The sequence below is a fragment of the Pteropus alecto genome, unplaced genomic scaffold, assembly GCF_000325575.1.
Source record: "Pteropus alecto unplaced genomic scaffold, ASM32557v1 scaffold101, whole genome shotgun sequence".
NCBI lineage: Eukaryota > Metazoa > Chordata > Mammalia > Chiroptera > Pteropodidae > Pteropus > Pteropus alecto.
Window position 1 is genome coordinate 18,211,737 of NW_006432945.1, and position 7,098 is coordinate 18,218,834.

Sequence of the window (7,098 nt, forward strand, 5' to 3'; positions counted from 1 at the left end):
CCCTCCCCTCATCTAGGCACTGGAAGGAGCGACCCCAGCCCCTACCCCGAACAACCAGAGCCAGCCACCCTTCCTCCTCTGGGGACTCAGGGATCAGTGGCACTCACTGCCCTGTGGGCTCTGAAAGGCTGGCCACGGCGGGCCTGCACGCAGCGGCTCAGCCCATCTGCTGGCTCCTCTCTGCGTCCTCAGACTCCTGCTGAGAGGCCCCCCGGGGGCTGAGCCTGGGGGCAGAAGGAGGGTCTTCCTCCCTTCCATTCTGTCCCTCTGTTTTCCCAGTCGAGAGCAGGCTTCCCATCTTAATCCAGGGCTTCCACCTCTGCTCCCCACGCCCGCCCTTAGAAGTCGGCCTCTCTATCCGTGTCCACGTGGGTGAAGCGCAGAGCCTCGCCCTGTGAAATGCCTCCTGGCCGAGCCGCTCTGGGAAATGCCGAGAACAGGCCCAATGTAAGAACTGCCCCTTGCTGTCCCTGGCTCTGAGCGCCCTCCGGCTCCTGCAGAAGGAGAGGGGAGAGGTCTGGCTGAGCTGGGAGCCCACAAATGAACCACAGCTGGGGTTTGAATTGCGAGGGGCCGGGTTAGAGCGCGCCGGGTCGAATCCTGAGAGAGGCCAGGAGTGGGGCTGGGACAGAGTCTGGGCCAGGGGACGCCTGACGGGGAAGCTGTGGCCCGTACATGGTGAGTGTTGGGTTGGCCTGAGTTTCGTCGATCCTTTAAATCAGGGGTCCCCAACCCCCAGGCTGTGGACCGGTACCAGTCCTTGGCCCACGAGGAACCGGGCTGCACAGCAGGTGAGCGGCGGGCGAGGGAGAGAAGCTGCATCTGGATCTGCAGCCGCTCCCCAGCGCCAGCATCACCGCCTCAGCTCCGCCTCAGGTCCTCAGGTGTTAGATTCTCACGGGAGCACCGGTCCCCGGTGCCAACAAGGTTGGGGACTGCTGCTTTAAATGGAATTTTCAACTTGCCAACTGAGAATTACAAGAGGGAATATTTTTAATTAACAACTTTTCTAAATGTAAAAAAATTTATAATTACTGTATATATATCAAGAAAGCTACAACTTAGGGTTTCTTTCCCCTCATTTTGTATTTTTTATAATGATTTGTTTATTTTCCTAACTTTACCCAAGTTTGCGGTTTAGACCTCAATCGAACAGGGCTATTTTAAATCACGACTGCAGACAAACTGGAGCAATATTGTTTTAAGGTTTTTCCCGCTCTCCTTATTATTAGATTGTAAATGTACCAGGAAGAAACAACAACATTTTGTGTAGGCTTTTCCTAAAAAGTTAAATATTATTTGTCCAGATTTTAGAGTGTCAGGATAAATGTCTTTTATGATTTAAAAATACGGGTAACTGAGTAACTGCTATAAGGAGCCGCACAGGTGGCGTCTCGCACGGTGGGGCTGGAATTAGATGGAATTTAATCCCCGTCTGCTGCTTCCCCCCCGCCCCATTCGAACGCCACTTGGACCGCTAGCTGTGCTCCCCACCCCCCGCAAGTTAGTTAAGCCCCTGGTCTCCAGGTTTTTGCGTCTGCACAATAGGAGTGAGCGCCAGGCTCACCTTTGCAGGTGTGAAAGGTGTCGATAGGTCAAGTGTGAGAAGCATGTCTGGCTCGTGGCGATCACTTGACAAATATTTTCTGTTGCTGCCGTCCCAAAGCACCCACTAAAGTGCCTTCCCGTGGCAGGGCCCTGCCTGCCTCCCTGAGCAGCCTGTCTGCCCGGGGAGCCAGGCAGGGCGGGGCTGTGCGCGGTCCCTCTGGGCAGGGAGAGGCGGGTGTCTGAGTGGTCTGCCATCTGCTGGAGCCCACACCCTCCACGGGAGGACGGGTGGCGGGCTCGGTGTGCGATGGCGCCCTCTGTGGGGGTGAGCGGTGGGACAGGGCCCGCGTGCTCCCAGACTTCAAGTGGAGGGGACTGGCCCTTAGGAATAGCAAGCGTGTACCCTCTTCCCCTTCCTCATGGGTGTGTGTTAACTGTTACCAACGATTCACTTCAAGTTCTCCTCGTCCTGAGGAGGGTTGCTAATGGGACAGCAAAGTCCCTGCCCTGGCACCACAGCAAAGGGGTGGGAACAGCTCGCCATTTGCTCCTAGCCAGCCAGTCAGAAAGGCCCATGCATGGCATTTTGCTTTCATTGGCTGAGGCCAGGGTTGCTAAGCAACCCCCTCACCTTGGTAAGAATCCCATAGCTCTAAGTACCGAGGCTGCTCTTTCCTGGTAAGTGCCCTCAGCACGCACACACACATGTGCACGCACACACGTGCATGCACATACACACGCACGCACACACAGTGCACACACACACTTGCACACACATGCATGCGCACACACGTGCACACAGTTTGTTATTCAGAGGTTTAAGAGGTTTTGGTAAACCTCTGGGACATAGATTTCTCACGCAGAGAATTTCTGTCGATGGACTCTGAGTAGGGTAATGTACTTACCCATTCACCGGTTAGTCCACCAACGTTTCTGAGCGTCTACCCCACCCATCTCAGGGACCGGGGGAGGCACCGCAGGGATAACTGTTGGCAGCGAGGGGCTGGGATTAAAAACACGCGACGACCTGTGGGGCACCGGGCGTTCAGGCCGGAAGTCAGCATGGAGGACCTCTGGGTGTCCGGCTGGGTTATGGGGAGATGCAGGTCCTGGAGGAGGGGTGGCTGGGATGCTAGGGACGCGCTGGGCCCGGGGCAGCGGCTGCTTCGTGACCACTCAGAAAATTAAACACTGTAAACGAGCTGGTGCGTCCCAGGGTCTATGGGACAGCAAAGTCCCTGCCCTGGCACCACAGCAAAGGGGTGGGAACAGCTCGCCATTTGCTCCTAGCCAGCCAGTCAGAAAGGCCCATGCATGGCATTTTGCTTTCATTGGCTGAGGCCAGGGTTGCTAAGCAACCCCCTCACCTTGGTAAGAATCCCATAGCTCTAAGTACCAAGGCTGCTCTTTCCTGGTAAGTGCCCACAGCACGCACACACACATGTGCACGCACACACATGCATGCACATACACACGCGCGCACACACAGTGCACACACACATTTGCACACACATGCATGCGCACACACGTGCACACAGTTTGTTATTCAGAGGTTTAAGAGGTTTTGGTAAACCTCTGGGACATAGATTTCTCATGCAGAGAATTTCTGTCGATAGACTCTGAGTAGGGTAATGTACTTACCCCATTCACCGGTTAGTCCACCAACATTTCTGAGCGTCTACCCCACCCATCTCAGGGACCAGGGGAGGCACCGCAGTGATAACTGTTGGCAGCGAGGGGATGGAATTAAAAACACGGATGACCTGTGGGGCACCGGGCGTTCAGGCCGGAAGTCAGCATGGAGGACCTCTGGGTGTCCGGCTGGGTTATGGGGAGATGCAGGTCCTGGAGGAGGGGTGGCTGGGATGCTAGGGACGCGCTGGGCCCGGGGCAGCGGCTGCTTCGTGACCACTCAGAAAATTAAACACTGTAAACGAGCTGGTGCGTCCCAGGGTCTGGCAGTGACGGTTCCTGAGGAGCATTCCCCAGGGGCCGGCTTGGGCTCAACCCTTTCAGTACCTGACCGACAGTGGCCTTCAGGCCAGACACAGGCCCCCTCACACATTTGCAGTATAGTAAGTCATCGCAGCTGCCACCGCTGGGCCACCGGCCATGTGTATCTCCATCTGTGGATGACGAAACTCAGGTTCAGAGAGGTCACATTCTGAAATCCAGCCTGGGTCATTTTGGCTTCGGGCCTTATCATAGACCGTCCCTGACCCATAGTGCCACCATGCCTTCAGTGACTTTGGCTGCAGGTTCACATTGTGTCCGTGATGGGCTGGAGGTCCACGCTGGCCTCTGGCCTCTGTAAATGTCATGGCCTCTCAGGGCCTCCATAGAGTCCAGACCGTTCTTTCTATGGTGGCCATCTGGAGGGTTTTCGGTTTTCCAGGCGTGGTCCCTGGACGCTGCCCTGGACCGTCTCCTTCAGGTGACTTTCCAGCCTGAGATCACTTCAGAGTGGACTTGTCTTGTACTTGGTGACGTGATGGCTCCTCAGAGCACCCCTGCTGTCCTTGGCGGTGCACACAGGAGAGAGCGTGGGCTCCTGATGGGCAGTTTGACCCTGGGCTCTGCCACTCCCGACCCGGGCAGTGCCAGGTATCATGCTTTAGGTGGAGAAGCAAAAATGGACATCCGTCCCCCCTCCCGCCCCCCAGTTTAGTGGAAGAGACGGGGAAATAAACTGGCTGTTATTTAGAAAACAGGAATTATCAAACCAGACCAGGAGTATCAGGAAAAGCTTCCTGGAGGAGGTGACACTTGAGATAGACCTTAAAGGGTGAGTGAAAACTCACCAGACCACAGAGGTGGAGCACGTCACCCTGGAACTGAGGGCAGCATGGGGGGGACGGCTTGAGTCTTCTCTCCTGCAAAAGGCTGACTGACCCTCGCAGGCTGAGAGTCCGACATGCATCGCCGTGCGGAGGTTCCCCGAAGCCGCCGAGGCCTCGTAGCGCGTGTCTGGCCTGTTCGCCGACGCCCTGGCTCCCCTCCCCTGCGGCTCTCCCCCGCGGCGGGACTCGGGACAGGGCGAGCGGGACGTCCCTGTTTGTGGGTTCTCCCCGAGTGACCGAAACTCCCCAGGTAGGACGATCGGGCGGCGACTGTCCTCTCCATGGCCAGACCTTGACCCGGCGAGCGGAAGCTCACGAGAAGCGGCCGAGGGTGTTCGGGTGGGTGTGTGTTGGGGATGGCCGCACGGGAACACGCCCGCTTGGAAAGATACACCGCCCCGTGTTCGCCGTGGCACTGTTCACGAGCGCCGCGCCAGGGAGCAGCCCAAGCGCCCGCCGGTGGCCGGGTGGCTGAAGATGTGGCACGTAGCACATGCAGGGGTGTTAGTCAGGAAAAGTCCTGCCATTTGCGACGACTGGGCTGGACCTTGGGGACGATGTGCTCGGCGAGGTCAGTCGGACGGAGGAAGGCGGATGCTGTCGGACTCATCTATGTGAATCTGAAGCAAAACGAAGCAAACACCGACCTCCTAGGGACGGAGAGGAGGCGGCTGTCAGAGGCGGGGCTGTGGGGACAGCTGTGTTCTCTTGGGTGTGGGGGGCCGCCAGCACCCGGCACCGCGCCCAGCAGCTTCCGTTATGACCAGGGCACAGCCCCCCGTCACGGCAGCAAACTGGAGCCTGCGCACCTGCTCGCCACCCCTCCTCCCACCTGGGGGTGGGTCCTGACTGTCTTTCCTGTCGGGCTGGCCCAGGTCACAGCCACAGAGGCCTGGGCGCTTGTGGGCGGTGCCCCCCACAAGCTGTTGACCTGATGCAGTCCAAGGCGGGTTCCGGGCGGGGCGCAGGGGGCTGAAACGCCGCGCGCATGTGCCCCCTGCAGCGGCCTCCCGCCCTGCCCCCACTCGCCTTCATCCCCCCAGCTCGGGGGGGGCGGGGGGAGTGAGCTCCTCGGGTGCACAGGTGTGGCCGGGAGGGAGGGAGGGGACGGGGCGCAAAGCTAGGGGTGGGCCTCTGTCCTCCCAGCCCCTCACGCTGCTCTTCTCCCCACAGGCTCCCCCAGCCACCCCAGTGCCACGTCCGTGAGCCCGTCGGCAGGCTTGTCCTCCGGGAAGCCGGCGGACACGCACTCCAGCTACACGGACACCCCGGTGAGCGCCCCGCGGACCCTGAGCACGGTGGGGACCCCCCTCAACGCCCTGGGCTCTCCATACCGAGTCATCACCTCCACCCTGGGCCCGCCCTCGGGAGCGCTGGCGGCCCCTCCGGGGGTCAACCTGGTGGCCCCGCCCAGCTCGCAGGTAGGTGTCCTCCCTGCCAACACAGGGCTCTGCAGCTGCTTGCCGTGCGCTTCGGAGGGGACTCGGTTGTCCCTGCAGACGTGACCCTGTGGGGCCTCCGCTGGGCGCACCTTCAAGCAGGCCGCGCCCAGAGCCGGCTCCGCCTCACGGTCCAGGAGACGGGGCAGGAAGGAGCCACCGCCTGGCGGTTCGGCCCTGGAGGTGATGCCAGCACTTCTGGGGGTGGGGGGAGGTGCGTGGTGGACGCGGTGTTGCTGCCGTGAGGGACACGAGGACGCGCCTGTCACGGCCTTCGAATGGCGTCATGCGGAGCTCGCCAGCCCGCCCTCCTCGTGCCGGCCGGCCATCGCCGCGAAGATGCCGCATGGCAGTCAATCCCCACGCGTCACGCGTCACAGAAACGCACGCGTGCCTTTTCTCGCCCGCAGTTGACATGCTGGGTAGGTTGGTTCTGCTTCAGAGGGCGGGCGGGCCGGGCCGCGGCTGGGCGCCTGTCTGCCCCTCGTGTCCCCGACTAACAGGGCAACAGCCGCGTGGGGCAGGCTGTCCTCGTGTGTCTCACGGGCGTGCCCGAGGCCCAGCGGGGTCGGGCGAGCTCAGTGAGCTGTGGGTTCGCGTCGGGCGCTCCAGCTTCCGCGGGCGGGGCGGCTGTGCCCGCCTTCGTGGGAGGTGCTGCGGAGGGTGCCGGCACCCGTGAGCGAATCGGTGCTCCTGCGGGGCCTCGTGGGGGAGGTGGCAGCCACGCACGTCACTGCAGTGCAGAACGAGGGGGCTTAGGAAGGGACCGGCGAACTCCGTGAGGGGGGGCCGCTGCCCGGAGGGGTGGGGACCGGACGGCGGAGCGATGGACGTGTGCTGATGCCACCGTCACCCCTGCGGCCGGCGGCGCTGGTGATACCGGGCCCTGGGAATGCAGGGCCCTCAAGAGGTTTGTTTATTCATTTTCTTTCGTGCGAGTGGCTTCCAGGAAAACAGGTCAGAGCCAGTGGCTTAGAGACAGGAAGATGCGCCGAGGTTCTGGAACAGAAGTAGTTTTGCGAGGGGCTCCCGTGCCCCGAAACACCCACGTGCGGGGTCCCCCTGCGGGTCAGGCACCGTTCGACACTGTCCTAGGACCTGGGGACACGCTCTGAGTAGGTGGCTAAGTCTTTATGCTCACGGCGGTCACACTGGAGCAGGCAAGACAGACAAAGAGCAAGCGAGCGAACGAGAGTTGCAGATGGCAGTCGGACGGCCACGGAGAATCCGGCGGGGCGAGCTGGGAGCCGGCGGCGTGGGAGCCGGGTGGG

General features: G+C 60.8%; 1 protein-coding gene across 6 annotated transcripts in view; it reads left to right on the plus strand.

Annotated features, from left to right (window-relative positions):
* Positions 1-7,098, plus strand: part of RXRG (retinoid X receptor gamma) — a 144,066-nt gene that overhangs the window by 116,864 nt on the left and 20,104 nt on the right. For all 6 annotated transcript variants that reach the window (XM_015586226.2, XM_015586227.2, XM_025043889.1 and 3 more), the window contains one exon: positions 5,562-5,809. The gene's annotated coding sequence lies outside the window, so the exon portion shown is untranslated. The remainder of the gene's footprint in view (positions 1-5,561; positions 5,810-7,098) is intronic.